Here is a 26,688-nt window from a genome sequence, read left to right as displayed (position 1 = left end):
CAGGAGCCCCACTGGATGATCACTGCCTGTGGGTGCCATAGGGACAAGACCAGTCAGGACACGGGGCAGGTCCACTCCATCCTTGATGATACTTTGGGATGTGCAAAGCTTCCTGTCTCAAGTCTCAGTCTGGGTCATTTTGGGTCCTCCAGACCAGCAAGTTGAATGCTGGAGGGGTGATAAAGGGTGATAAAGTGGTAACAGCCCTGCAGGCCGAAAGGTGAGCTCCTGTCACAACAGAGGAGAAACACAAGGAAATGAAAAACGATTAAACCACTGGGGAGGGAAATGTGCTGGGGCTGTGCCAAGGGCAGGCAGTGTCCTGTCACCTCCACAGGATACTCTGTGCTCCTCGTGCAGCATCAGGAGATGGAGCCACAGTTCCCAATCCCACATCCAGGGCACCATCAGCAACCTGCAACACTCTGTGCATCGAGACAGGCAGGAGCACCAAGCCAGGATATTTGCTGACATTAATAAGCTTCATTCACCACCATTAAACATTAAAAGCTACTTATTTTAACAGGAGAACTCACTGACCTGAGGTAACTTTTGGAAACGGGCCAGAAGTAGAATAAGGGGGAGGGAGCCAAAGCCAAGAGTGCTCCACTTTCCCCCTCTCCTCCCCATGCAGCACAGACACACAGCACTGAGCCTCCTGGAGAAGCTGCCATCCCAGACTGGGCCCTGAGCAGGGGACACATCTCTGTGACGTGCAGCAGCTCCTGATCTCCACTGGCACATTCACCACCCTCAAGCAGGAGGCTTGGATGACAATCTGCTTCAAATTCATCCTCCTACTCTGGTTAGGATTCATTTTCAGCAGCTCTACCTGGAAATACCAGCCAGTAGCAGCCTGCAGGATCCCCCCTTGCTAGTGGTCACCTGGGTCACTGAGGCTCCCACAGAGGAACTGGAGGCAGATGCTGATATCTGCTTGGCCATGAATATGGCAAGAAACAGACCCATTTTTCCCATATCCAGATCTCCCAACCCACTGAATACACTGTGCTACAGGTTTTCACTCACTAGATGTCAGCAGAAGAATAAAAATCACTCTGGTGCTCCAGCTTAGACCTGGCAGGGATTTCCACTGGGCCGCTAAAACTCACAACCTGACATCAATAAATCCATTTGCTGCTGCAATAACCAGACTGGGCAGAGGCTGGCAGGGAGAACCCACCCAGAGGAGACTTGGTGTCTCTGTAAGTCCTGGATGGAGAAAGCCACAACCCTGGACTGACTCATCTGCATCAGCAGAATCCTGAGAAAATCAGGGACAGCAAAACAGAATTTCTTTTGCCCACTCATTTTCAGTGGTGGGGGATCTGCTGCTGGCGCAGGGCCCAGCCTCTCTGGCAGAGCTGATTTAACCACCCAGCACTGCTCCCCAGCTTCTCCTGCAGACACCTTTGAAGCTGGGGATTATGACCTGCCCCTTGCTCCACCAGCAGAACAACAAACTGCAGTATCAAACACCTTTCTACACCAGGAGAAACAGTCCCGTGCTATCAGCTTTTGTATCTTTATGGTTTATGCAGCAATAAACTCAGACTGCAGCCCTTGCAGTAGAGGGAACTGAATCAGTGTAATAAGCCACCCCGAGGCTGTACCTGCTTGTCCTGAGCTGGGCTGTCACCATGTCCCAGCAGCTTTTACCCACTTTTGCACAGGACTGACAGCTGGGAGAGTTGAGGTCCTGCGCTGGCATCTCTGTACAAGAGCAGGAGAACGGATCACTGAGCCTTAGGAAACCCCCACCCCAAAAATCTGCCCCTACAGACTCAGCTGTACCTTCATTGCACTCTTGACTTGGGGCCACCTGCCTGGTCCGGTCAGGGAGTGTCTTAGAGTACATCCCGAAATATCCATGTGGGATTCCCAAACCCAGAGGCAGGCAGCAGCCATGGGGTCCCCTTCACGTTACACCAGTGTGTGGAGATGCCCAAGAGTTTGGGACATTCAAAGTTTCCCTTCCAAACCACACTCTTACCTATAGCTGCTAAACCACCCAAAATGGCATTGCATGGAGTGTGGATGCAGCTTCTCGGATAAATCATGGGTCACTACTTGCCCCCAAATTCTTCTTCCTGGCTAATGCCCTGGAGATGGATGGGCTCTCAGGGCTCTCCCAGGCAAACTGGTCTCCCCTTTCCCAGGGTCTAGGATTTCAGACCCTCCCCATCCCAGCCCAGGGTGTCTCCCTGTGCGCTGACCCTGCAGGACACAGTTCAAAGCCTCCGACAGGAAAAACAGGAAAAGCCGCCCCGGCTCTCTCCGTTGACATAGTTTCGGTCTGGTTCTTGGTGTCAAAGGAGGCATTCAACTCCACCTCGGCCCGTGGGCCCTAAGTGCTGCTTGGTTCCTCTCAGCAGATGCCAGGAGGCCCCCGAGGGAGGACACGGTGGTGGGGAGCTCCCAGCGGGTGCCATAAATTCCTGCCAGAGCAGGTTTGGGGGGGTACCAACCCTCTGCCCTGCTCCGGGAAGCAAATCCCATGTTTAATCGAGGCACGCAGGGGGAAATCTCTGCTCCCCTCTGAGACAGATCAGGGAGGCACCGGAGCCTTTAAGCATCTCCCAGCTGCAGGGAGCAGCAAGAAAACACGGAGAGGCTGCAAGGTGTGAAACGAAACCTTGTGCTGGGTTCGCAGCCAGGAGATGGCGACTCAGGCCAGGCAGGGAGCGGATAACTGGGAAACACGGAGAGTCCGTGTCTGCAGCCCTGCTGTGCTGATGGGGCCACGGCAGGAAGGGCAGCACAGGTACTTGGGCACACACATGAAGAGCACAGTCCCAGGGCCACCAGCCTGTGGCTCTGGGGAGGGACAAGGAGGAGCTCAAATGCAGGATCCCTCCCTCCGCTCCGTCCGGCAGGCAGGGTGTCATGCTGCAGCTAGGGGAGACATTCAGAAACTCCTCCTGAGAGAGGTTTGTCACCCTCCAGAGCACCGAGACTGCTCTCATCTCACCTCCTGACTTCCTCAGTTACCATCTATTTATGCCCCCAGGCCCAGCCCTAGCCTCAGGCCAAGAGGTGGGGAGCAGATTTCATGGGGATAGGGAGGCTGCATTTCCTGTTGAGCAGGTTCATGGCTCTGCTCATCCACGGGGCTTTAGCTCCTGCACCCAGCTTGGAGCAGGGCAGTGCCCAGGGCAGAGACCCAGCCCGTGTGTCACCCCTGGGTCATGAGGAAGGGTGACACATTGGCCAAGTCAGGAGCTGGAAGCAGGCCCAGAGGGCAAGGTCTGAGCATCCCTGAGCATGGGGTCACACAGCACTACCACTGCAGTGCTGCCATCCCGTTAAAAGGTGCCCCAGTGATGAACCACTGATCCCTTGGAGATCCGGGGCTGTGCCACCCCCACCAGGGACACAGGGGATGAGCAACACCCCCCAGAACCCTGCTGGGGCTCCCTAAACCAAAGCCTCATCCTCCACAGCCTGCACTAAACACCGTATTAACACCCTCATGGAGATCCCAGTTCCAGCCCTTCACCTATGGATTTCCTACAGCTGTCTCACATATGACTTCGGGCAGCAGCTCAGATCTGAGCAGCTCCAGCCTGGTCTGTGCTCACCAGAGGGAGATGCTTGGGAGTGGGAGGCAGCCCATCTGCAGAGCAGGGCCTGCCTTTGAAGAACCACCCTCTGACTTTTGGCTTCTCAAAAATGCAACCACAGAAAAGAATTTTTCTCTCCAGGCCTCATCTGGCAGGGTCCTTGCTCTGAGGTCTCAGCTTCCAGCATAAAACCAAGAAATTCTTCCAGATCTAATGCTGTAACTCCCAGGGGCAGATGTGGCATAAAGTAGGGTCCCCTCTGGTTCTGTCTGACATCACTCATCTCCCCAGATGGCAGCAGTCCCACTTCCAGACGCTATCCTGGCTGCAGTTGCAGAAGATGCTCCAGCTCTCCGATGCCTTTTGCATCCACCAGCTCTTTCCCACATCTCCTTCCCACTCCTTACGCTGCTGTCTGCTGGGTCTGTCACCAAATTCATCAGCATCACACATGGATGGAGACTTCCTGTGGGTCACACACATCCTATTGTTGACCTCATGCTCAGTCTCCCTGCCCGAGCACACACAGTCCCAGCACTCAACAGCATCTGTCCTTCAAAAACCACTTTCCCAGGGCGTATCCACCTGGGACCTTCTGGAATTCACCACACACTGAAGAGGCCAGCATGTCCACAGGTCAGCTGATCTGTCAAATTCATGGCCAGACTCACAGTGCCCAAGTCACACCCAGGCCAATGAGGTGAACAACATCCCTGTCCTGTGCAAGCATCTGAGGCAGCTGGCATTTCCCTCCCAGATGGGGATGAGCCAGCACAACACATGCACTGGAGCTTCTTCTCCAGGGCTGATGGGACACAGAGCCATGGTGCATCTCCCAAGCCTAGGTCAGATCAGTGCTACCAAAAATACCCTGCTTTGGACCAATTCAAACACCCTCTTGCAGATCAAAGCATTGGGGAAAGCAAGGACACATTGGCCCCACTCTACAATCACACAGGGGAAGTCAGAAGAGGGTCCTGCAGCCTTTTCAACCCTCCTGCCCTGCTGAGAGCTGCTGTCAGCAGCAGTTGGGGTGACAAAGTTGTTGAAACATCACTTTCCCACTCCTCCCCCCACCATGGGGCGATGCAGCACTGGCTTCATGGCTTAATGTGAACCAGCTTTGGTAAATATAATGAAATCATAAAAAGAGGGGAAATTTCAGCACGAAAGAACTGGAGTCTCTCATGCAACTGTACTTCCCCCTCAGCTAAACTGATGTGAATGGTGGCTGGACCCTGATTCTCGTGGGAACTCATCCACTTGCTGTTTATCTACAACGCAATAAAAATAATATTAAAAATAGTCTGTGGAGCAGAAAGATCAGGAAAAAAAAATTGACACCTGATGTTGTTCTTCTGCCTTGTCTGAAATCCAATAGCTGAGCGCTGGGAACAGGCATGTCCATGCGATTACAGCTCAGACACTCCCAGACCTTGTCTTGAACAGAAACTGAGATGAAATTGTCCTTCTAGAGGACTGAAATGTTTTTATGAGGTTACTGAAGCAGCAGGTATGGTGCTGCCATCTCACCCTGGGACCAGAGCCCATCGCTCTGTTCCACCCTCCTGTAGTGGGGAGAACAGATGAAAATACCAAAACCCACAAGGCATTGAGGTATTGTGTTAAAAGGCAGCGTTGTAAAAACCTAAATGCTGCAGGAAAGCCTTATTTTGCAGCATTCAAACCTCTCCAAACTACATAAAGGAGGGAAAGCTGTCATAAAATGCTGAACCCAAGTGCCAGAGGGACAGGGCAGTGCTGGAGCTCCAGTCATGCCCCCAGACAGGCTGTGCTCTTCAACACAGACATGTGTCCAGGGTGGTTTGCTGAAGAAGTTTTGAATTAAGACTGCTGGGGAGAAAAGCAGCAGGCTTGGGAATCTCTGCAAATCAAAGGTGGAGAGGGAGCAAGGTGCAAGCTCCTCCTTGCACTGAGCCTTGGGTTCAGGACTACACTTTTCCTGGGCACTGCCTGGCTGGGCAGCACCTTTGCTGTCACAAAGTGAAGTTTTTTCAGTCATCATTCACTTTTACTCCTTTTCACAAGTTTTAGTAACACTCCCATAAACAGGTTTTTAATGCAATCCTTTTTCTCTGACACACTGCATGTTAAAGATTAGCAGAGGCTTTTTATTGCAGGTAATAAAGAACCCTGATGCCAAATATTTTAACAAACCAAGTGCTCAATGGGAAAAGCCCAAGGGGCTCCAAATGCATTTCTGCTCTGCAGCCTCTGTCAGGGAGAGGGGGAAGAGACAGAGAGTTTTCTGGGAAAATATCTTAGATTTTATCTAATTTTTGGAAAAGAACAAAGTGGCTCCAACCTCAGGAGCTTCTCAGCCAGGCATTTCCCACACTCCATGCAGAGCTAGCTGTTCCCCCCCAGCATCTCCACAGATTGGTTCAAGGGAGACACTACCCGAAGAAAAGAGTGAATTTAGGCTTGTCTTTTGTGAGCTGCAGTTTATCCTCTCCAACACATCCACCCAGAGCTGCCTGCAGCCACGCAGAGACCAGCAGCAGGTTGATGTTATGCACACCATATGACCCCACAAGGGGGTTTTCTTCCCCAAGCCATGCTGCCGGCTGGAGGCATCAATCCCTTGGCTGCAGCCAGCGGGGAGGAGGAGGTGGTGAAGCCCAGCACGCCATCCCACCACTCTCACAACACACAGCAGGGACAGTGCCCTTCGCCAGGGCCTGGGGTGCCTCGGCCCGGTGACACCCGTGAAAATGAGATTGTGCTGCTGCTTGGTCCCAGCACGCCGGGTTCCTGATCAGGACAGCTGGGAGAAGCAGGGCTTGGCAGCTCTCCTTGCTGCTCTCCACAGCCTCAGCATCTCCCTGCTTTCTCTGCTCCTTTGCACAGCCCAGATCCCTGGCGAGTACCACATCCTCCGCACAGCATCCCCCACTGCTGAGCATCCCTTTGGATTTACTGAGAAAAAAACCAGGCAGCGGCCATTCCAAAAGCATTCGGGGATGGGCTCTCCGCCCACACACAGGATTAGGTTTCCACCCCTCAGCTCGCTTTCAGAGGGGGCTGCAGCCTGAGAAACCAGGAAGAGTCGCACACACACGAGAACAGCCCACGCAGTCACCGGAGCAGCTGCCAAAATTATCACTGCCCACAGACTGAAGAGGGAAGAGCCTCGTGCCATTCTCCAGGAGCCCAAACACATTTTCCCATTCCCTTTCCCCTCTCCTCCCACGCGCAGCCATCCCTCCTGGCCAAGGCCGAGTGCTGCACAAGGGCTCAGCCCCGTGAGCAGGAGAGATTGCGGCGCTGCTCCCGCGGGCAGGGAAGGAGTCCTGCAGAGAAGGAGATGTTGGCAAGCCAGACGTGATCCTGCTGACATTGCCTGCAAAGCCATGGGGTCATAGAATCAGTAAGGCTGGGAAAGACCTCTAAGATCATCAAGTCCGACCAGGGCTGCAGGATGGGCTGCAGGGACCTGCAGAAGCCCCACTGCAGCACCACAAGACCCTCAGTGCCCTCCCTCCTCCTTCCAGCCCTGCTGAAATAAGCAGAGCTGTTTCTTCACTTTCCCATGACTGGATTCTCCTGAAAACAGCAGAAAACACTTGTGCTGATGGTAATTAATCTGACAAGAAGTCAGGAGACACAGATTAAATGTCTCATATCACTGGGGATCACAGATAATTGTAAAGATAGGCTCTGTTACAGAATTGGCAGATGGGCTCAGTGTGCATTTAGAGATCAAGGGATAGATAACCAACCCTACCCTGGGATTCACCACAGCCTCCGTGGTGATTCCCCACCACTGCTGGAGCTCACACAAACACACCCTCACCCCGGGTTTGGTTTGCAGGGCTCCCCATCCTTCTGGGGTGGCAGGCAGGGCCCAACATATTTTGGGCAGCTACCATGGGGGAGTGTGGCGACATGGGCACACTCCTGGGAAGGGTAAAGGCATTTCTGAAAGCTTTTAGCTGTGGCCCATCCCTGGTCCCAGCAAGGTGAATGACCAGAGAGAAACAGAGGAGTTATTCAGGTACTGACCTCCTACAGCAGTGCTCCCCCATGGTCCAGTCCCTCTTGCTGAGACCCCGAGGCTCTCCCCACTCAGCAGACGGAGGCACCTTCCTAAGGCCTCTGGGAGGGTCACCTGCCTCTTTCCACAGACTAACCCAGGCACTTCCATAACTTCCATACTCATAAATATTCTATATTCTGTAAAAATGCAGCCACAGCCCTGCACTGCCACAGCCAACTTTCTTTAGGAGCAAATCAGCAGTCACAACTTTCTCTGCCATCCAAGTCCCACATCACAGGTCTCTAGAGATGGTTCTGGTTAAGGTGATTTCTCCCAGCACCTAAGTAGTCCTGAAAACACTTGGAAGTTGTATTAGGGGACACCTTTCATTAAACCTTCAGCACCTGCTTCAAGCCAATCTGAGGGACCTTGGAAAAAATCCACAGGCTGTGATAGCAGAGCAAGGCTTGCAGTTTTCCAAGTTGATGCCAGGTAGGTGCTCTGAAGGAGGACACTGAAGGCTTGGGCTGTTTGACCACCTGTTGAGAGCAGCACAGTCTTAGAAATGGAAGAAGTTGTCCTTGAGGAAGGGCAGACTGCAGGTGCAGCAGCATTTGCATAATGAGCGGGAGCAGAATAAGAGAATCGGCCCTCAAAGGAGCAGAAACCACCTCTGATCACTTTTTCTAAGAGTAGATACATGAAGTAGATGCTTGGTAACCCATCTGCAACTGCACATCATCCTTTTAGGATAACCCATGCGAACTTTGCAGCCAGCATCCATAACCACACAACCCACCCACGGGTCCTGCACCACTGCTTTGGCTGTGTCTTTCAGAGGACTTGCCTTTTTTCTCTGAAATATGAGAAGTTGAACTTGGACCCGAGATCAGAGTGGTTGTGCTTTAGCTGTGCAATCTTTGGAGTTTATTGAGGCCAAGCAGGCCCTGACAGCACAGATGTGTCTCTGAACAAACCAGCCTGGGCTGTGCCTCAGTCTTGGAGCATAGAGAAGGCTGTGGCTGGGTTGGGGTTTGGGGTGGCTCCTCTCAGCACAGCTCTTGCTTCCCGTTCATCAGCATGGGATAAGCTGACCTCACTGCAAATGCAGTCCGTGGCATCTGGATCTCAAAATTATTCAGGGCATCTGCTGGTTGGCACTAGTTGGAGCAACCTATGGATTTTCTTTCCTCAGAGCTGCCAGGTTTTCTCTTCCTTTCATATCTATGTCTGCAAAAGCCAGAAGATCTTTCTCCCTAAGTGCTGAGATGGAGAGATCAACCAAATTAAAAAACCAGTTAAAACCAGGGGTCAGTGCTGTGCTCTGGGGAGCCAAGCCCTTCAAGGGAGAGCTGGGATTCAGCCACAAAAGCCAGGAACCTGCAGAACCTGCTGGTGGTAGTTCCCCAGGACCTCTCCAAGGTGATTGCTCTTCAGGAAGCCCCTGTGCAGCTGCTGTCCCTCTTTCATCACCCTGGCCCAACTCCACTGCCTGCAAAGGAGACACTGTCCACCACCACAGTGCCAATCTGCAGCTGCCTGCCCAGTGCCCACAGCGTCCCTCTCCCTTCCCCACCTCTGGGAACAAGCTCCACCAGTAAAACACCCTCGCAACATTGCTGCCATCAGCTTGCATAACTCTGATTCCAGCTGGGACAAACCAGGAGACCAGAAAACAAGATTGAACCAGCCTCACTCACATGTTTCCAGCAGCCTCTCAGTGAGGCAGGAAGGTTTTGCTAGTCTGGGGGGTTTTTTTGTAAAAATACAGAGAAAGCAGAGAATTTGACCAAAGGTGTGTAGAGTTCACAGTGGGCCAGGGCAATGGAGATGCTGTCCCACTCCTGGCCCTCCAGCATTACTTTCTCCTCTAAAACTCAGCACAGGAAGGAGGACAAGAAACTCCCAGAGAGGGTTAGAGACCCAGCATGGATCGGAGCTGAGAGCTGAGCACAAAGCAGTTTCCCTCTCAGCGTACAGACTGCGCAGGGTCTCGCAAGATCCCACCAAAAATCAGAGTGAACTGCTTTCTCCTCACAGACAAACCCACCACTGGTCCCAGCATCCTGACCGGGGCCAAGCAGGGGTGGCACAAGGATCGCCGAGTCAGGTGCTGTGCCCAACACACCCATACAGGAGCTGAGCAGCCACGTGAAATTTCCCCAGGAAACGCTTTTCCAGGCTGGCCAGTAGATGGGGATGGAAGAGCAGCCAAGGTCTGATCGCTGATCCATGGGCAGCCGTGTTCCTCCAGCCTGGCCGTGCCCTGATGGTTGTCAGGGCTCAGGGGGCACTCACTGGTGGCTGTACTGGCCATGTGCAGGGCAGGGCTGAGATAGGGGCTGCATGACTTGGATGCAGAGGAAACACCCCAGAGTTTAAGTGTCATCCCTAGGGCAGCAAGTGTAGGGATAAACCCTAAAATAACTCCACCAGATGTCCCTGGGGTCTGCCTGTCCCCGATAATCCAGGGTGGAGAGACCTGTCCTCATCGTGGATGTCCTCGCTGCTTGATGGGGAAGTTTAAAGAGGACCAGAGAGGAGATCCAGGTCCAGGTGGCTGCAGCACCACTACCCAGTGAAACTATGGCCAAGGGCAGGAAAGAGAGCCCTCAGAGCCCATCACATGCCCCTGCTTGCCTGTACCTGCACGGTGTAACCTCCTGAGAGCACTCGGCACCCACCACCCAGATCTGCTTGTGTTCAGCCAAGATGCTGCATGGAGGGAAAATTTGGAAACCCCAGGAAGAGCCCAGAGGCACAGAGAAAACTCCCTCAGCTCAAACAGCCCCGCCTCGTTCAGCTCTGCCCCTAAAGGGTGGCCAAGTGTTCCGGATCCCCACTGGTTTGTCCCATTGAGGATTTGCCCAGGGGATGATGATGGCCAGTGAGCCAGATGGGCAATAAGGAATGACAGGACACTCGCCAGCACAGCAAAGGAACATGCGGGTTTCTGTGGGGTGCTGGTGCCTTTGGACACAGCACTGGTGCAAAAGGGCTTCCCCCACTGGAGCTGGGCTCTGAGCAAACCCCAGAGCTGCCAGCTTTCACCCTCCAAAATAAAGAAACAGGAGCAAACAAGGAGCGACACTCAGTGCCCTGCCCCTGAGCTCTGCCGTGTCAGGAGCTGTCATTATGTCGGTGTGTAATTATACCATTAATTACTGACCATAAAGCTCTAAAGAAAACAGACCTGAAATGAATCTAGTGCTGGAGCAAAGTCCTGAGAGATACCTCTGTGGCTGCTAAGGCGATGGAGACTGAGATTCAATTTCTAAACCAAAACTGAATTTGCAATTAGCTCGCCTTGTTGCCTAAATCTGACAAAAGACCTTCCTGCATTTAGTACCAAGAAGGGATGTCTCTGAACTGCCATCAAACCACAGAGGCTAACAAAAGCCAACTGGAGCAGAGCAGAGGGAGCAGAATCCCAAATGTCTCCTTGGGCTGAGCAAGGCTCTTGTTTGATTTTGGATTTGCTGCACACTCAATGTACATCTCCGAGCAAGCCACTTAATCTGACCCTGGCCCGAAGTTTAGCTGTCTGTCAAATGTTAGAAAAGGGCTTTGTCTCACTCACAAGGACTTGGAGGTTTAATTACCGGCTGTGCCAAGATGCCCTTAGGTGGAAGCTGCAATGCAAATGTAAAGTATCATTATTAGAGCTTAGCAAATAACTCAAATGTTTTTCTGCAGCAACTCCCTCGAAAAGAAATTAGATTCCTTTCTGGTGTGTTTGGGCGTCTTTCCAGGCTCTCTTGTTGTGACACTCGTGAGCAAGTGGAGAACTAAGAATATGAAGGTAATTCACCAAAAGTCAATGCCTGGCTCCTAAACCTGAGCCTTCGCACGGAGCTGCACTCCTGCCACAGTCCCTGTGTGTGCCCAAACCCAGCACCAAGGGAGCCAGGGAATGGGGCTGCACCCAGGCAGGGGGGCCCATCAGCTGCCTGTGGACACATCCAGCCCATCCAAACAGCCCAGGGACCCTTGGTGGTGTGCACACATCAGCCACTGCCTTCTGCACTGTCACTAGTGCGAATCCCTGGGGGTGGCTCCCAGCCTGGGCACTCTCAAGGCCTTGCTGAGCCAGGGGAGCATCAAAGAGGAGAGAGATAAGGGAGAGAGGCTTTGCTGAAAACATTTTCCCAGGGAGCCACACATCCCAATCAGCTCGTGCTATGCAAATCCCGATGATTTGAGCCATTTCATGCTTGCCCCTGAAAAGTCTGCAATGAACATTTGCATCATAAATTCTTTGGGATGGCTGTTCTCTGGGGCTGGGCACTTGCTATAATGCTCCAAGAGTTTATGAGGACCCGACAAAACCTCCCAGCTCCTGCTGTAATCACTCAGTACCTTCCTCAGCACCGTGTGCTGGACTGTGGCCACTGAGTTCCAGACCAGGGAGGCACAGGAGCATCGCCACAGCCCTGACCTCCCCGACAGCCTCGTGTGAGTGGGAACAGCACAGAGGAACATTTTCAATTAGCTTTACAGAAAACATTTGCCTGAAACTGGATGCTGTGTGAAACTCCTGAACTCTCCTTTTTCTTTCAGAGCTGGGGGTGAGGCAAGGGAGGGATGGGGGGTGGAATTGGAAGAGCTTTTTATTTATTCAGATCAGAGTTGCACTGCCTCAGAGCATGTGTGGTTTGGCCAGGCAGAGCCAGAGCAGGATAAAGGAGCTCCTGCTGTGCTCCACATCCAGGCTGCTCCATGGGACTGGACCAGGACACGAAAGCAGAATGCTTTCAGTGTCCATGGAGGAGCCAGCCTTCTCAGCCCACACAGTGGCTGCACATCACAGAATCACAGAATGGTTTGGGTGGGAAGGGACCTTAAAGATCATCTTATTCCAGCCCCCTGCCATGGGCAGGGACACCTTCCACTATCCCAGGGTGCTCCAAGCCCCATCCAACCTGGCCTTGGACACTTCCAGGGATCCAGGGGCAGCCACAGCCGCTCTGGGCACCCTGTGCCAGGGCCTGCCCACCCTCACAGGGAAGAATTTCTTCCCAATATCCCATCTAGCCCTGCCCTCTGGCAGTTTGAAGTCATTCCCCCTTGTCCTGTCACTCCAGGCCCTTGTCCAAAGCCCTTCTCCAGCTCTCCTGGAGCTCCTTTAGCACCTTAGGTCTCCCTGGAGCCTTCTCTTCCCCAGGCTGAATAACCCCAGCTCTCCCAGCTTTGTCTCCAGGGAAGAGGGGCTCCAGTCCCCTGTGTCACATGGGCCCCCTCCCTGACACACATCACCTGTAGGGTGGACACCAAGCAAAAAGTGCAGCAGGAGAAGGGCAGCTGGACCTGCCAAATGCCAAACATCCCCACACCTTCCTCGTACCTTGAGGTTAAACCTGCAGCACCTAAAGCCCAGATCCTTCCCCTGGCTCTGATGAAGTGTCCTCGGTGCCAGTGGGTCAGATCACCCAGTTCTGGGACAGTGTGGCCAGACAAGGATGCCCTGCCTGCCGTGCTGCCCACCGTGCTGCCCCCCATGCACAGCTGCTCCTTACCCACCACAGCTTTCCTGCACCCCTACCCCAGCACACGCTGTGACGTGATTTATTCCATCTAATTAACTTCTCCTCCCCTCAGCAGCTGATTTCTTCACAGCCAGGGCTCCACAGCCTCTCCAGCCCACTGAGCTGCCAGCACAGTCTTTTGTTTCAGCACTTGCCTCTCCCAACAGCCCCATTTGCTCCTGTTCCCCCCAAAGCCCACCAGTGCCAAGAGCAGCATTACTGGAACCAGCCAGGGTTACAGCACAGTAAACTGAGCTCCTGTCCCACCATGAACTCCTCTGAGGTTTGTTTGTGTTTTTATTTGAAACAGCAACAATTAGGAAAACAGCAAGAGCTTTTATTTAATTTGTTTTTTCTCCTTGGCTGGGCGTTTCCCCCCCCAGACACCACCCTGCAAAGGTGCCTCAGCCTCCGCATGGCTCTGCAGGTTCCAAAACATTCGCAGCTGTCACTGCAGAGCAGAAACTCTGCTGCAGAGAGATAAACACGGGGGTTTTCCATCTGCAGCTGACAACTGTGGCTGCATCATTTGGGACTCCTTGGGTGTGATTTCTCAGCAGTTCTGGGCTTCCATCCTCTTGCTGAGAGCTCTACACCCCACTTTTCTTTTTGGAGTTCCCAGTGTGTGCCTGGTCCTCTGCCAGCAGATGTCCTGATGGCTGCGTGGCCCATGCCTGCACTCCCAGCTGAGCCACAGCTTCTACAAATCCCTCGTGGCTGAGGCACGTGGTTTTTAAAAATCTGTATCTGCCATGCAGACTGTGACAAGATGAAGAAGTAAGAGCATTTGTAATTACAGAAACCCATTGCAAATTACTTAACAGCACAAGCTCACGCCAAGGCCAAGGCTGCTAACAGTCTGAAGCCATTCAGCCAAGCCACACTCAAGCCATGACAAGTCAGAAAAATAAAGTTAATAAAATATCCTTGAAATGAAATGCAGGTCATGGTACTTGATCTGCATATTTATAAAAGCTGAGCCTAATCCAGCCAAACTTTGCAGAATAAGAATCTTGCTCGTCTTTGATCCTGCCTGTGGCTCCTCAGGGAATATCAGCTTTCCTTCTGCAAATTTAGATGGGATTAAGAGTCACCTCAAAAGGAGCAATATCTGCACAGGGTGGGGAAGTGATGGAGAGCTGTCCCTTGAAGCTGACGGATGTTGAGCTGGCACCACAGGGCAGCTCCCAGGCACACTCTGGGCACACATTTGCAGCACTTCAGGCAGCCAAACTTTACACTCTCCTGGCTGAGGTCCGGGCTACTGCAGCACCTGCCAATCCAGCATTAAATTCTGTGATCAGCTGAAGCAGAAAGAGCCTCTCTGCCTGCAGCACCCAGCTTAATCTGCTGAGTTCAGCCTAGAGCCTCATGGCAAAACATTCTCTTGGCAACTCATTTACCCAGCACCGGATGATGACATTTTTGCACAAAACCCTAACCTTAAAGAATCCCCCTCACACCAGCAAGAGCAAAAATGATGGTGAGGAGCATGCCCAGGACTTCACACCAGGATGGATCCTGCAGGCTGGAGGCAAACCACCTCCTGGATCTCATTATCCCCTGCTGCTGCTCCAGCTGTGCTCATGCAATGCCACAAGGCTCCATTTCCACAAAAAACACGTCGGGGAAGGCAGCCCCACAGGCGATGTGGCTTGTGCCTCCTCCCCTGAGAGCCCTGAGGAGTAACATGAGGTGCAGAACCCCTTTGCTCCAGAGCACCCGGGTGGCTCTAAACCCTGCAGGTTTTAGTCAAGCTCTGTCCTAGCAAGGCGAGGGATTTAGCACAGCGGGTGTGAAGGAGTGTGTCTCAAGCTGGGAGATTAACAGCTTTGCCCCAGCTGGAGGTTTGGGGGAAGGAGAAGTCTTTGGGACATCAGCTCTTGGAAGTTTAAGATGCTTCTCTGCAGTAGCAGGGGCTGAGAGTTTCTCTGTGTGTTTGCAAATAGAAATACTTGTGCAAACACAAGGAAACCACAGATATTATTCACCCCAAAATTGCCCAGGAAGTGGCTCCAGAGATTATCATCTCAGCTACAGAGTAGCAGGAAAACACGGTTTCGGGCCAACAGGACCAGTGGTCTCAATGTGTTGAGGTCAAGAGATTGAAGTGAAAATCAGAGAACCATTGTGATAAAACCAATATTATTGAAAACCTCTCACCAGACTGGGTCCTGCAGAGTTCTGTGAGAACCAAAGCAGCGGTACCAAGCCCTGGTCCTGCCCCCCAGTTTGGCCAGTGCTCATCCCCAGTCTGAGCTGGTGTGACATCACCAGCCTCTTGCTGCTGCCACCAGCCCGAACGCCAGTCCTTGCTCTGACCATCCTGTCCTGCAAGAGCCCAGTCCCACGTGTGGGTCATAACCCCCTTCCATCCTAGGTCACAAGGGACACCATCTCAGAGTCTGTGCAGCCCTGCAGGTAAGGGCTGCAGGCAGGATTCAGCCTTTGGCTCTGCTCCTGGCTTTGAAATCCCCCCTCACCATCCATCGTCCTTGTGTGAGTCACTGCCTGCATGCTCGATGATGAAAACAATCCTTCATCCCCCTGGCTGTGCCTTCGCTCTCTGGAGACAGCGGGTTGCATGCTGTCACCACAAAAATATGACAGTTTCTCTGTCTCTTGGCTGCAGAGAGAACCAAAGTGAACAAGTACCACTGAGGCTCAGAAACCAGGAGGCAAATCCTGAGCACACACGTGCTCACCATCCAGCACACACCGTCCAGCATGCACAGCTGTGCTTGCAGCAAGAGGGTATCCATGGGCTTTCTGCATTTTTGCACAGCAGAACAGCATCAAATCTATTCTCTGCACTCTGATCTTTTCCACCCCCTTCTCTCTGCTTCCATTCTCCATTTTAATGTATTATCTGTTTACATATATTAAAGCATGAGCTTTAACCCCCCTCCATGTGCATTCTAACCCACACCCATCTCTTGGTCCCTGCTCAAGCCTGGGGCTGGTGCACTGCAGAACAGAACATCAGCTCCAGCTCTGCTCACCACAGACACAGGAGTCACAGGGTGCCGCAAAGAGGGAATCGGACTTCTCACCTCCCCACACGAGGCCAGAGGTAGTGATGATCCACAGCCACTGTGGCAGGAAGGAATTTGGGGTGGTGAAACCATCTACCCAAGGCTCAGGGCACAGATCACCAATGCCAGCTGGCAACAAGAAACCTGTCGGGCAGAACCCAGTTCCAGCCAGGGCTTTGTCCAGCCTGGGGACACTGCAGCCACCTCCTCCTCCTGGGGGATGGTGGCTCAGATGCTTGGAGAGCGTTGCAAGGACAGGGAAGACCAGCCCCAGGCTGCAGCTCAGCCTCGCTGCCCAGCGCACTGCAGGGATAAGCTAAGGCACACATGGAGCTTCTCCACCCAAAACGGGACTTTCAGCAGGCTCAAGCCCTGCGTTTCCAGCCAGAAGGAAAGCAGGGCTTTGTAGTTACACAAGAAGTTTGTGGAGAGGAAACGAGCCCGATTTTTCCAAGTCCTTGATTATCCCCCCAATAAGGGGATGCACGGCACTTCCTCTGTAAGCCGCAGAGATTCTTGGAGGAGGGAGGTGCCAGGACTCCCGCTCGGAGGTCAGGGAAATGCCGGAGGCAACCAATGCCTCCCCCTGCTTTCCCACCTCTCCTCACAGAGCACAGGGAGCCATGGGCAGGGGGCTGCCCCGCTGCACCCCAGGGTCCCGCAGAGCCCCATCCTGAGTCATGGAGCGCTCCAGCCCCAGCACATTATATCAGGATGAATCACTCACTGACCTCTGCCTTCCACAGTGTTCGGTTTCTAATTTTATGGGCTGTATCAGCAGGGTTATTGAATCCAGATGTCTGCAAAATGCAACTGCAGCACACAGAAAGCCACAAGGAAAGGCGTTGGTGGCGAGGACCGGGGCATGTGGTTCATTTTTCATATGCAAACCCTGGCTTAGGAGGGAGAGGAAGGCACCTCCTGTCCCCTGCCTGCTCAGGGCTCTGCAGGAGCCAAGTGATTTCCACAGGCCATCTTGCATTTCCCTCACTAACTCATCCTTGCCCTCCCTTTACCTGAAAGCATCTGTTCCCCCAGGCAGCGGCTGCGCATCAGGCTCAGGTGGGTCCCACCTGAGGCACCTCTGCAGATGGTGCAGAAATGTGGGTCCCGTGGAGCCTCTGTGCCTTGGCAAGGACGTGGTGCTGCCATGGGATGGGCACTGGACTGGAGCAGAGCTTCAGCTTTCCCAAACTGACCTCTCAGGCACAGATCATGGCACAAGCCAGCCAGGGGCAGCAACACCTGACAGCTGTCAGGGATGGGCATCTGGTTTGCATAGAGCACAGCTGGCTCTGAGACAACACGAGAGCATTTGTCCCTCCAAGGGGAGAAGTAAAGAAAAGAAAAAGAGAAAAGAAATACCCAGACCTTGCCTAAACTTCAAAGAGAAGCCTGTGGAGTGACCTGGCTGCACTGGGGCCATAGGAACCCAGAGCACTGCCCGTACCACGTGGGTGGTTCCTGAGCATTGACACAATGTGGGATCAGAGGCACCAGGGGATGGAAAGGATTATTTATTTATTTGTCTGATGTTTTTAAAGATCTTCCTGCCCCTTCCCTTCCCTGCAGCTCTGACATGGCAGACCCGACCTGAGCCTCTCCAAGCTGGAGATTCCCAAGAGCTGTGTGTGGATTCACATCCCCCAAGGGATGGTGCCCAGCCCCCTCCACCACCAACAGCTTTCTGCAGCAGTGCAGACCCTGATCCTTGGTATGAAAACGAGCAAGGTTGTGTTCAGGACCCAAACTGACAGCAACAGGCCATGACCCAAATAATTGCATTTTCTGCTTAGCTCCATTGTACAGTGACCCCAAATAAATCATTCACTCCCAGGTTTTAGTTCACCTGACATCGTGCACTGACACGTCTTCACCTTCATGAGGAACACTGGCCTACAGGTGGAAGATTTCTAGTGGTGACTTGCTTCATGCTAACTGAAAACCCCACAAACCCTTACTTGGCTCCTGATAACTAAAAGTGACTGCAAACTGCTGTCAGGAGATCAACAATTTGGCTGTCTTGTCCACACCTTGGCCTCCAGTCCTTCTGAATAAGCCCCAAGAGAACATCTGCCTTCTACAGAGAGGCCAGCACTGGTCCTCTGTGCAGCTCATGGGAGGTGGAAGATACACCAGTGCTTCATTCTGAGATTCTCCCTGGCTTTGTTGGCATGCCCATGGGGAATTTCTCTGCACCCACCTGCTCTCCTGCTGCTGTGGAGCTCAAACTGAGCTGAGACCTGGCTGTCAAAGGCCTCCTTTGCTCTCAGTTTTTCCCTGCATCTTCCACATCTCACTGCTCAGGACAGACAGAGGTTGTGCAGAGAAGCAGAGCTCCAGGAACACATATGGGTTTTCTCATTTTCTACTTTGTCACCTTGGAAAGAGTGAGGTATAATACATAAAACAGGGACAGACAGTAATAATGAAGTTGACCTTCACCGTGGCATTCCCTCTGACACGGCTGCGCCTACGCTGAGTCTCTCCTGACCTTGGCTACTCTTAGGGCTGCTCCTGCCTCTCAGGAACCCAGAAATGAGTCTTTTAGAGCAGTCAGTGGATCTGGGCTGGTATTTCTCCTGCACACTGGTCACACACAAACACTTTGAGAAAGCTCAGAAGACCTGCAGGGGATGAGTTTAACGTACAGATGGACTTGGTGCCAAGTTTCAGCCTAATGGGAATCACAACAGCTGACTTACAACACTCCCCCTTTAAAGTCAGGGTTTATGGGGAAGGAATCTCTGCCAGATCCAGAAACTATAGCAACTGCAGTAATAAAATAGCATTTCAGTGTAAATCTATTTTTACAGCACATCGCCACGTTTGTGGCATGGCAGTTTCCAGTGTTTTTCAGATGTCTGCTGCCAGAAGATTTAGCTGGATTAGTAGTTAAACAGGGAGGGATCATATTGGGTTGTCAAATACACCCCTTTGCCTGCAATGGGAAAAATTATATCCTACAAGGTGATTCATCAGGTATTAAATTAATATCACACTTGATCTTGGCTGACTAAAGGGCCAGGCTTGCCCCAGGGCCCGAACCTGGTCGCATTGAAGTCAACATAACTTTTGCAATTGGCTTCGGTGAGGCAGCTGTGATCTAAGCCACGATCAGACTTGCCTGAAGCCTAGAAACCCTTATTCACACTGCTCACAATATGAGCAGCAAGGAGTTACGATCTGTAATGGATTAAGGTTTATCTCAGCTCAGCCCAAGCTGATGCAAATTTTACCACTCATTTGCATGGGGCCAAAATGACAAACAAAGCTGGACTTAATTGTGGGTGGCACCATTTCTTCCTGTCGTTCCAGTCCAATGTTTGCCTCTTCCACAGCTCTTTGGTCTTTTCTGTCACAGGAAAATTTACTTCAATGTTTATGAGGGTGGAAAACGTAGGCCTATGAGCAGAAGAGAAGATTTACCAGTATCTGAACTTAATTTTGCACCAGCAGACAGATAAATTGCTCCCACAGACCTCACCCTTGATGGCACAGAGGAGAAAAAACACTAAAAAGAAAATCAAATTCTAGTTCCAACAGATACTGATATCCTATCTGACACTACATCAAGCTACTGCTCAGAGAACTGCTCGTTCCTGATAACTCAGTGCAAGGGGTCCTGGCATCTCTGTGAATATGACAGACTGACTTCCATAGCTTGAAACAAGCTGCTTCAGTCTGGCAACCCCAAGATGCCTCAGGCCTCCCCTGTACACCAACTCCCCCATCCTGTATTTAATCCACGGCTTTAGTGATGGGAGAGCCACCGGATTAAACCCCATTCTTGGGCCAACGTCTGTGTGCCAAAGTATCTTTCTATTAATCTGCGCCTTCTTCCCACAACTAGCTTTGGGTTTTGTCACTTTATTGAACACTTTGGGCCCCCACCATGGTTTGCTGATTCAGCCTGGGTCTCCCCAGCCCTACCTCCTCTCCTCCCACCGCGGTTCCCCACATGCTGCACTCTGCCTGCTGGAAGGGGTGCTCTGTACCCACACACCAGAATCCACAAGCACCACCTGAGGCCAAGGTGGCTTAATCAGGGTTGAGGTTTTGCAGTTGTCTCTCTTCAAAACTCCCCTGAAGCTGTGACCCACCGTGGAACTGTACCTACTCCTGTTTCCCCTTCTGTCAGCCCAACACGGGTAAAAAGCCCAGGGAAATCAGAAGTGATCATCCACAAGGGAGAAACTTGGTACTAACTTTTGGTTTCCCAAGAAATATTGGCAATGGATGAGGTTTAAAGCAAGGGACAGATCACACCAAGTGCACACCTTGTAAGGCAAGGACTGTGCCCCGTTTGGTTTGGGGGGGGCTCATGCCCACAAAAAAGGACACCTTGGGCAGCCTGAAGTGAACAAACCTGGCCAACATCCTTCTTATTATGTGGAAAACACATATCCTGCTCAGCCTCTTAAATAAACCCCTCAATGCCCTGCTGGGCTTAGGACTGGCAAGGGAGAGCGGCCCTTTTGCTGAGTGTTTACTGGAGTCTTCTCTGCACGACTCGGTTATGGCACTCAAACAGTGAAACTCTGTGGGTAACTGGGTAGGGAATGACCCATGGCTCCCACAGAGACTGGGGTTGGTGTAAGGAGTGCAGGAAGGTTTGTTCATCTCGGCTCTCTGAGCCAGACCAAACCAGCCCTCACCTTGTTTATTCACCCAGGGCGCCTGTGAAATGCGAGTGGGAGCTATTACACACCCACTCGGGACAGCAGGAATGGCAACACCAGGTGCAGAGAGATGGAGAAACGGACAGACAACCAGGCAGCCTCGCTCCCTTGGGCGAGGGCTCCCCAGCTGATACCGGGAATTACAGGGAACAGCCCAAAGGGCAATGGCCAGTGTAGAAACGAATTAGGAGAACACCAAATCTGGTCCCCCTGCCCCAAAGGAGGCTCTGGGGTGAGCTGGGAATCCGTGGTGGATGATGATCCCAAGAGCAACTGCACGGCTCGTGGGTATCCATCACCCAAACTGCCTTTCCTCCCTCAGCTTTGCCATCACTCTCCCACTTCTCAGCATGAGCTGAAGATCAGACACTGTGTTGTGACATGGTAACAGCACCCCTGGCATGTTGGAGGATAAAACCTGAATGCTCCCAGAATTAGAGGCACCTTTCCAAAATGTCAGCCTTCACCCCTGTGCTGGTTTGCCTCTGTGTAAAATGGGACTAAAAAACTTGCTTGCTGCCGAAGGGGGAATTTAAGTCTTCATCAGGAAATCTTCAGAGATTCCTTTGAAGATGGAAAGTTTTATTAAGTGTTAGAATGGAAGATGATATATCCATTGATATGAAAGCTCTCTACACAAAGAGATTTCATTCACTTGAAAAGTGTATTCACACTTTACAAAGTGACCTGCCCATATGTAAAGCTGCAAAGTGGATGTCTGGGGGCTCATCCCCAGCTGGTACAAAACAGCTCAGCTCTGAGTGACTGTGACAACACTGTCCCGATTTACCACTGTCCTGATCACCCAGCCCTTGGCACAACTTAGAAGAGAGGAGTACTTTTTTTCTATTATTTAACAGATCTGGAAGGGAGGCGAAGAAAGAAGCAGTGAATTACTCAGGCTCATGATAAATGTTGGGGTTACTTTCCTGAGGTCTCCAGGGGCATCAGCCACCTCAGTCACCCATCCCCTCGAGCCTGTTGTGTTGGCTGATACCCCCATCAGCCTGAGGGGTCAGTTTTTAGCAGGGGAAGAACAATGTTTACGCAGGAAATATAACTGGTGCTGAGGAAGCTGAAGGGGGAAACACATTACCTGTGCAGGAAAGATAACAAACACCTGCAGCATTGCCATACATAACAAAAAGGGAAAGAAAGAGCACACCTCCATGGAACAAAGATATCCCTGTGACTGACAAGCAATACCCACCACCTCCCCTCAGCCATCACCTGTGGTTTTCAGCACAGAACCTTTCTGTACCTCACCACTGTTGTCTGATCTGGTTTTTGCCCACTTTCCTCATTTTGCACAGCAAGGAGCTGCATCCTGGCCTGGCTCGTGGAGAAGCCCAAGGTGCCTCCTGCTCTAGCCCAGGAAAAGCCCTCGAAGCCCAGGCACAACAGCACCACCAGGACACAGCTAAATCCATACTGAGCCAAGAGCACGAGGAGCCACAGAGCTGGAGAGGGAGACGTGTGCTGGCCCCAGCCCAGCCTGTCCCCTCAGCCACAGCTCTTCACCCTTTGCTTTCTCTGCCATGAATTCCTTCACAGACACGCAAGAGGCCAAAGCAGCAAAGGCAGAGCTGGAATCTGCATGTCCAGCACCTGGGATCCACAGGGGAGGGAGACCCTGCCAAGAATTATTTTAACCTTCAATATTTCTGGCAGCAGAGCTTCAGCCAAATGGTTCCTACTGGCTTTTTGGGTTATGTCACGCTGACACAAGTTGGTCCAGACCAAAACCATCCACGTGCTCAAAGAGAGAAGGGTTTGTTTTCCATCTTAATGGACTTTCAGTAGCAGGGGAAAGGATGCCTGAAATAATAATCCTTAATAAACTCAATAGCTTCAAGAAGGAAAATCAGGCTAGATACAGCCCATGTCCCATACAGATGCAGGGTATATTTTTCTCCTCCAAACCACTCATCAGGCCAGTGGTGGGACACTTCCCTTCTGCATCCCAAGTGCTCCCTGCAGAGCCAGGTGGAAAGTGCTGTCCAGGGACCCATGCCTAAACTGGCATTTTTAGTGCAAGTTACTTGCAAAGAGTATTTCCTTCTGGAAAAGGAGAAATGTAAATGAAAGATTTCACTTGATGTGAACTATGTTGGTTCCAGTTCACCATAAAAATAAATTTAAAAAAAAAAAAAAGGGAATGGTGAGTTTTTAGACTAATTTGGAAGATCTTAGGGAAACTATTAGGCCACTATTAGGCAAGGGGAAGAGTGGCTGTGTACCATTTCTTGTGGTCTTCTGTGTGTTTGTTGCTGCAGGTGGAGCTTCAGAGGAAATTCCTGCCCTGTTGGAGGATACTGGGAGCTGTACCTGGGTTAGGGAACTCTGTCAGGGCTACCATGGGAGCAAGGGGCAGATGCTGATGCACTGAGATTACTTTTGAGAATTACTTTTTAAAAATCATGTGAAAAGCAACAAGAGTGGCTTTTTCCATCCCATTATTTGAATCCAGCTGCTGACCTTGGCTCTGGGAAAATAATTATTCTTGACTTCGAAGTGGGGAGATTTTTTTGTGCCAAAGGCAAATGTCTATAGATTTATACTATTTGGAAAAATCAAACGGCTGCAAGCCAAGCCATCCAGCTTATAAAACACAACCAACCCTCCAGGGATAATTTAAAACTGACCCTGCAGCACTGAAATTCCAACCATAGATGATGCAAAACATAACTCACCATTTTCTTATCTCCTGGATGCTCCCATCAATGTGGGCTTCAGGGACAAAGACCAGCCAGGGGAGACTGAAAGAAAGTAAAAATAAAAACTTCAAAAAAAAAAAAAAAAAAGGCTCCAAAATAAGTTTGTGCTAATGAAGGCAAAAAGGCCTGGCAGGCCAGAAGGCAAATTTTGTCACCCACACAGCCAAGAGATGCAAAGGCAGCCACAGTCCGTGCTTTTTCCATTGTGCTCTGCCAAAATAACCCACAAAATTCTCCTGGGATAAAACAACCCACTCTCTGCTTCTCGAGCACTCCAGGCTTAGATGTGCTTCTGACTAACAAAACTGAGCTTTGATGGTTCGTTCCTACAATCAGGACTCCTCTGCTGGTGGTTGGTGTCTCCAGACCCCAAACCTCTAAGCACAGGGCAAGTTTCCTTAAGTCTGTGAGATCCCCTGCAGCCAGGGACCACCTGAACCAGGATGAAGCAGCACCTGGTCCCATCACAGGTACCAGTGCTGGTGGTGAGACAGTTTGGCAAGACAGGAGAAAAAGACATTTACTGGGTAAGAAGCTCTTGTGGAACAGAGAAGCTGGAGGAGATTTGGCCAGTTGTGTTTCCCACAAGCAGGAGCACCATGAGGAGCGTAGCTTCTGGGGAAGAAGAGGGTTTACACTGTGCTGTGTACTCCACCTTGCAACTCACTGCAGCAGGATTCTGCTCCAGTTCACCAGGACACGGTGACTGCTCTGAAAAACAGTAGGTACAGGGCTCATCCAGAGCAAACAGAAGCAAGACTGACAGCAAAAAACAAGATACGTGCCAAGGGTTCAGTGAGAATAGAGTGACCATTCCTACAGTCTCCAACTCTGAGCAAGGGCGTGCTGATAACACATCCACGCTGAGCCATCTCAGCATTCAGCAAACACCAGCTCCAAGTTTGTAGCACACATTGCTCTACCTGTCAGGACATCCTGTTCCAGACGAGAGTTTCAGTTCTTTGTAATAAAAGAAACTCCACCAGACCAAACCTCTCAACACCAGATCCTTCTCCACCCATCTCTGTCAGTGAAGCCACTGGTGGCTCTCTGGGAGCCCCGGGGTGTGTGTACACACCCAGGGTGTGCAGTCACCCTCAGGGGACGACCAATTCAATGAGGGAGAAGTTTTCATTTTGAATTTCCAACTGGTTTTGGTCTCCAGCCTCCAATAAAGCAGAGAGAGGAGCGTTTTAGCACTTCACAGCTGTAGGCACTGGGGAGGATCCACAAAAATCATCTTGCAGCACTTTAGGATGGTTCAATTACCCCATGTGCTGCATGCAAAGTGCAGGCAGCTGAGATCACCTCTTTGCTAATTCCCCTTTCTACCCACAAGCCCTTCACAGATGTCAGAGCATGCTTTGGTTCCACTGATCACTCACACTAGGAAATTTTGAGAGAGCCCAAGCTTGTGACTCAAAGAGTTTTGCCAAGTAAAATATTGGCCTGCAACGATGTCCTAACAATACAAAGTAGTTGACACCATAAAATAAACAATTGCACAGAGCATAGCAAAAGGGTATTTGGAACTGCCAAGGATCTCGTGGAGGTATTACTAAGCCAGACTGGAGTTAGCAAAAGCAATTTTTATTACAAAAACAAGTGTCAGTCTTTCCAACACCCCAGTCCCCACACAGAAAATTCATCTCTGCCTAGAACTGGCCACACTGCTGGCTTCTTCCTTCAAGTTTCATAACTTTTACAGCGTGCAGAAATAACAGAAACAGTGAAAACAGACCAGGGCAGAGTATCCATAAAAGAGCGAGTGTACTTACGGTTACACAGCTCCACACTCGGAAATACAGCCACAGATAGAAATGGCAAAAGGAAAACTAGAGGCTGCCATGTTCTTGTAATAAAATCACAAGAAAAGCATTGTAATTCCAAGCAGAAACTCTTCGAAAGAATCAGCTGGGCTTGATTAGCAGCAGCAGTGTAACTGCTTCCCCATCGTGCTGAGAATATCAGCAGAGAGAAAAGAAGAAAATAAAAGAAAAATATCATTGTTAGTTGTCAAGAGAACCAGAAAAGCCTCTACCAGTTAGAATTTCATCATCTCCAATGTGTGTCCTTTGCTGTCACTATGAAGAGTGCTAAAATGCTCATAGCCAGCAGCATCAAGCACACCTGTAAGTCTCCCTTAGTGAGCAGAAGGACACGAGCATCCTCAGAGCACACCCCCACAACCACCTGCTTGTCCTGATCACGGTATCTCCATTCAAGAAGCTATTGCACTTTATTTTCAGAGACAGCTCAGACTGTAAGACCATCTAGCAGCATCCTACCCTGTCAGATGCTTCAGAGCAGTGTGGGCATCTCATAGCAACCGGCTGGTGGCAATATCTGCTCATCAGCTTGATCTCAGTCTCAGGCTGAGCTCGTTGGTAGAGGTGGACTAAAGCCCTGCATTAAAACACCCCTTTTTGGTTAAGCCACCACTGTGAACTGGGACAGCTTGAGTGGGGTTCATCTGCCTTCAAGAGGGTGTCTACAAGTGAGATGACCAAATCTAGTCACCCTGAGCACTGATGAAGTCCATGATGACAAGCAGTCACCCCAGCAGATGGGCCCCCACCTGTCCTAGGATGAAGCACCTCCAAGGGGGAAGTTACTCTATTTTGAACCTATTTATTCTGATCACAAAGAAAATAACAACTTAGCCTTGGATATCTTGTAGGCAGCTACAGTTTGGTGAGATGACTCCCACTATCACTATCATATGAAAGGCTGGTGCACCCTTGGGCCCTGTATTATGACAGCCTCTATTTGCCCAAAGCGCTATTCACCCAGGGGAAGGAGCAGCAGCATGGCAGGGAGCACAGCAACTGAACACAGCACGGTGCTGCCAGGCCACATGAACCTCCCAAAGATTCCCACTGCCTCCTGAGAAGCTGCCCAGAACACTGCTCGCCGTTCCCACGCCTCGACTGAGCACATCTTCAACACCCTGCTCAGCAGAGCATAGCCTGGACGTGGTTTTAAAGGCCTTTCGTTGCCAAGACAGGGATATTTCTGTGACCTTTCTCACCATTTCCTATAGCAATCTGATCCTAATTTAAAATGTCATGCCCTGCGGCTTCTCCACGAAATTTAAAAAACACCCAACACACAAATAAACAAACAGAGCAGATGAGTTTTTCTACAAGCAGCAGAAATAACACAG

The 26,688-nt window shown here is 51.2% G+C and overlaps 1 long non-coding RNA gene across 10 annotated transcripts in view; it reads right to left on the bottom strand.

Annotated features, from left to right (window-relative positions):
* LOC121666768 overlaps nt 1–26,688 on the bottom strand; it is a 62,366-nt gene that overhangs the window by 6,888 nt on the left and 28,790 nt on the right. For 5 of the 10 annotated variants that reach the window (XR_006016787.1, XR_006016780.1, XR_006016788.1 and 2 more), the window contains exons 2-4: nt 25,301–25,480; nt 24,178–24,233; nt 23,499–23,564 (exon numbers count right to left, since the gene is read on the bottom strand). This is a non-coding gene — a long non-coding RNA (uncharacterized LOC121666768). Of the gene's footprint in view, nt 1–23,498; nt 23,565–24,158; nt 24,234–25,300; nt 25,481–26,688 lie in introns of all 10 variants that reach the window. The other 5 variants (XR_006016786.1, XR_006016781.1, XR_006016785.1 and 2 more) reach the window with 3 other exon arrangements.

The sequence above is a fragment of the Corvus kubaryi genome, unplaced genomic scaffold, assembly GCF_017639235.1.
Source record: "Corvus kubaryi isolate FWS band 111438036 unplaced genomic scaffold, C.kubaryi_AGA036_p1.0 37353, whole genome shotgun sequence".
NCBI lineage: Eukaryota > Metazoa > Chordata > Aves > Passeriformes > Corvidae > Corvus > Corvus kubaryi.
This window is presented reverse-complemented; position numbering and strand designations above follow the sequence as displayed.